The following is a 4,286-nucleotide window of genomic DNA, read 5'->3' on the forward strand; positions in this document are numbered from 1 at the left end:
TACCCTTTTTTTATAATTAATTATTTTTATTCAATCATAACTTTGTATATTGATGCATTTGCGGGGTTCAGGGTACTGCTTTGATATACAATGTGAAATGTTTAAATTGAACCAAATAACACATCCATCACAATTATACTCATTTCTCTTTCTTTCTTTCTTTCTTTCTTTCTTTCTTTCTTTCTTTCTTTCTTTCTTTTTTCTTTCTTTCTTTTCTTTTTTTTTTTTTTTTTGGTTTAAATGCTGCAAAAAATCAGGAATTCATTTAAGTTTTAATTCTGAAGCAATCCTGTTGTTAATGTTGTAGCCAGGCTCGGGTAGCATGGGGGGGAGGGGTCCCCATTGTGCTTGCTGAGGAATCCCAGATCTCTCCTAGTTCTGGCTCACTCTCACTAGAGGTAGACCCACTGTTGATGGTGTAGATGTTCTCTGCAACTCCCTGAGTTGAAGTGCAGACATCTTGGCTCATTCTTCTCCCAGAGACTTGACATCCCTTGGAAGACAGCCATCTTCCTTCCCAGTGTGTCTGTTTGGCAGTAAGGACATGGTATAGTCTGCAATGATCCCACCCACATCTAAGTTGCATGCCTGGTAGAAGGCTAGGAAGCCAACATTGGCATTTGCCTCACACACCACAAAGGAGCCATCATCCATGATAAGGAGGTCAATGCCACAGAATTCCATGCCCAGGATGTTGGACACCTGTATAGCCAACTGCTTGCCTTGTTCTTTCAGCGAGCACATGATGCCCACACTACTTAGAGAGCGGTTGCTTTGCATCTGTCCATCTGTGGAGAAGAGAAGCAATGAGACTATCACCTGGCCCACTACCACCACTACACCGATGTCCTTTCCATGCGACTCCTTCACATACTTCTGGAATATGTAGGGCACCTCATGGCGGATCAGATGGCAGATGTCTGAGAGGTGATGTTTATCTCTTGCTAGAAAAACAGCTTTCCCCCAGTGGCCTCTGGTGCTCTTCACCACAACTGGGTAGCCCAAGGGCTCAGCTTCATAAATCAATATTGAGAAGTCTTCATGTCTACCATAGGAGAAGGTGTCTGGCATTGGGACCTCTCATCCAGCCAGCTCTTGGAATGTACAAAATTTGTTGATGCAATTTAAGATGCTTTGCAGGCGGTTGACCAAGCAGCAGCCCAGCTTCTCCAGATGTTGCAGGACAGTAATGTCACTATCCAACTGCGCTGATGGTGTGGGCACTCGCACAAGCACCACATCCAGGAAGGTGGTGAGGGTCTTCTGGTTCAGCTGGAGGCAGAGGTGGCCGCCAACAATGGTGACTGTGATCTGGTCCCAGAGCACCACCCGGAAGCACACGTGATTCTCAGAGCAGCACTGCCGGAGGGGCTGTAGGATCTGCACCTGAGGGTAGTCCTCCTGGATGCGCCAGTCGGTCAGGAACCAGAGCTGGGAGCACATGGTGACCACGGAGGCTGCCCGGCATGGCATGGAAACCCTGGCACCCCGGGCTGCACACTCACAAGGGCGGGCAACGGTGGGCATCCCCTGCGAGACCCCACAGCTCATTTCTTAATAGTTTAGAAATGTACCATTGCATTGTGCACATTAGGTGAAGTCCCCCCAATACCCTCCCATCTCCCATATCTGTTCTCCCCACCTCTCTCTCTCTCCTCTTCTCTTCTACTTTATGGACTATAGTTATCTTTTGGCATTCCTAGGATTGTGTAGGTGGTTATATATTGATGTCATAGTAGTATTAAGTACATTGAATACTTTTTATTCCATTCTTGGGATATTTTACTAAGAAGAATATGTTCCGGCTCCATCCAGGTAAATACAAAAGATGTGAAGTCTTCATCTTTTTTTATGGCTGCATAGTGTTCCATAGTGTACATATACCATAATTTTTTAATCCATTCATGGGTCAATGAGCACTTGGGCGGTATCCATGTCTTGGCTATTATGAATTGGGCTGCAATAAATATTCTGGTGCAAATGTCTTTGTTGTAAAATAATTTTTGATCATCTGGGTATATACCTAGTAGAGAAATTGCAGGATCAAATTGTAGGTCTACTTTTAGTTCCTTGAGTGTTCTCCAAACTTCCTTCCAAAAATGTTGTATTAGCTTGCATTCCCACCAGCAGTGTAGAAGTGTTCCCTTTTCTCCACATCCACACCAAATTCTGTAGTTTTGGGGATTTTGTGATGTGGGCTAATCTTATTGGAGTTAGAGGATATCTCAAATGTATGATTTGCATTTCTCTGATGGTTAAGGATGATGAGCATTTTTTCATGTGTTTGTAGGCCATGCACCTGTCTTCATCAGAGAATTTTCTGTTGGAGTCTCTTGCCCACATAGAAATGGGGTTATTTATTCTTTTCTTATTGATTAGTTTGAGTTCTCTGTAGATTCTAGTTATCAGACCTTTGTCAGAAGCATAAAGTACAAAAATCTTCTCCCATTCCGAAGGTTGTCTGCTTGCTTTACTTACTTTGCTCTTGGCTGTGCAGAAGTTTTTTAGTTTCATCAGATCCTAGTAATGTATTTTTGGTGTTGCTTCAATTGCCTGGGGGAAGGGGGGGAGTCCTCCTCATAAATATTCTCCCAGGTCGATTTCTTCAAGTGTTTTCCCTGCACTCTCTTCTAGTATTTTTATAGTTTCACGTCTTAAGTTTAAATCTTTTATCTAATTAGAATCAACTTTTGTTAATGATGAAAGGTGGGGGTCAAATTTCAGTCTTCTACAGGTCACCAGCCAGTTCACCCAGCACCACTTGTTAAATAGGGAGTCTTTCCCCCACTGAATATTTTTGATAGGCTTGCTGAAGAACAAATGATGATAAGTAGCTGGGTTCATCTCTTGGTTCTCTATTCTATTCCATACACCTACCTCTCTATTTTTGTGCCAGTAGCATGCTGTTTTGGATTACTATAGATTTATAGTATAGCCTGAAGTCTGGTAATGTGATACCTCCTGATTTCTTATTTCTGAGTAATGTATTTGCTATTTGAGGTATTTTCTGATTCCATATAAAACGAAGTACTATAATTTCAAGTTCTTTGAAGTGTAACAGTGATGCTTTAATAGGGATTGCATTAAATCTGTAGATTGCTTTGGGTAGCATGGACATTTTAACAATGTTAATTCTTCCCAGCCATGAACATGGTATGTTTTTCCATTTGTTAACATCTTCAGCTATTTCTTTTCTCAGAGTTTCATAGTTCCCCTTATAGAGATCTTTCATGTCCTTTGTTAGGTAAATTCCCAGATACTTCATCTTCTTTGGCACTATTGTAAAAGGTATAGAGTACTTGATTTCTTTTTCAGCTTGAGTATTGTTGGCACATATAAAAGCTACCAACTTGTAAGCATTGGTTTTGTATCCTGAGACGTTGCTGTATTCCTTGATCACTTCTAAGAGTTCTGAAGTTGAATCCTTGGGATTTTCCAGGTATAGGATCATGTCATCAGCAAAGAGTGAGAGTTTGATCTCCTCTGACCCTATTTGGATACCCTTGATTGCCTTCTCTTGCCTGATTGCGATAGCTAAGACTTCCATTACTATGTTAAATAGTAGTGGTGACAGTGGGCATCCTTGCCTCATTCCTGATCTGAGTGGAAATGATTTCAATTTTACACCATTCAGTATGATATTGGCTGTGGGATTGCTGTAAATGGCCTCCATGAGTTTAAGAAATGTTCCTTCTATGTCTATTTTCCTAAGAATTCTGATCATGAAAGGATGCTGGATATTATCAAAGGCTTTTTCTGCATCAATCCAGAGAATCATATGGTCTTTGTTTTCTATTTTATTGGTGTGGTGTATTATATTTATAGATTTGCGTATGTTGAACCAACCCTGTAGCCCTGGAACAAAACCAACTTGATCATGGTGTATAATTTTTTTTTTATTTGTTGTTGAATTCTGTTTGCTAAGATCTTATTGAATATTTTTTCATTGATATTAATTAATGATATTGATCTATAAATTTTCTTTCTTTGTTGGATCCTTTCCTGGTTTGGGTATCAGGGTGATATTTGCTTCATGGAATGTATTGTGAAGTATTCCCTCTTTTTCTATGCTTTGGAAAACGTTGTATAAAATAGATACTAGTTCCTCTTGTTTGATAGAATTTGGATGTGAGGTTATCGGGTCCTGCACTTTTCTTTTTAGGGAGATTTCAGATTGATGATGCTATTTCAGTTGCTGATATAGGTCTATTTAAGATTTCTAATACTTTCTGGTTGAGTATAGGAAGGCGGTATGCTTCCAGATATTCGTCCATTTCCTTCAGATT

The 4,286-nt window shown here is 40.4% G+C and overlaps 1 pseudogene; it reads right to left on the bottom strand.

The window, feature by feature from the left end:
- Nucleotides 1-261: 261 nt before the first annotated feature.
- Nucleotides 262-1,443, bottom strand: LOC100960039 (annotated as a pseudogene).
- Between the last annotated feature and the right edge of the window lie 2,843 nt (nucleotides 1,444-4,286).

The sequence above is a fragment of the Otolemur garnettii genome, unplaced genomic scaffold (assembly GCF_000181295.1).
Source record: "Otolemur garnettii isolate 467f Iridium unplaced genomic scaffold, OtoGar3 scaffold00298, whole genome shotgun sequence".
NCBI classification, from domain to species: domain Eukaryota; kingdom Metazoa; phylum Chordata; class Mammalia; order Primates; family Galagidae; genus Otolemur; species Otolemur garnettii.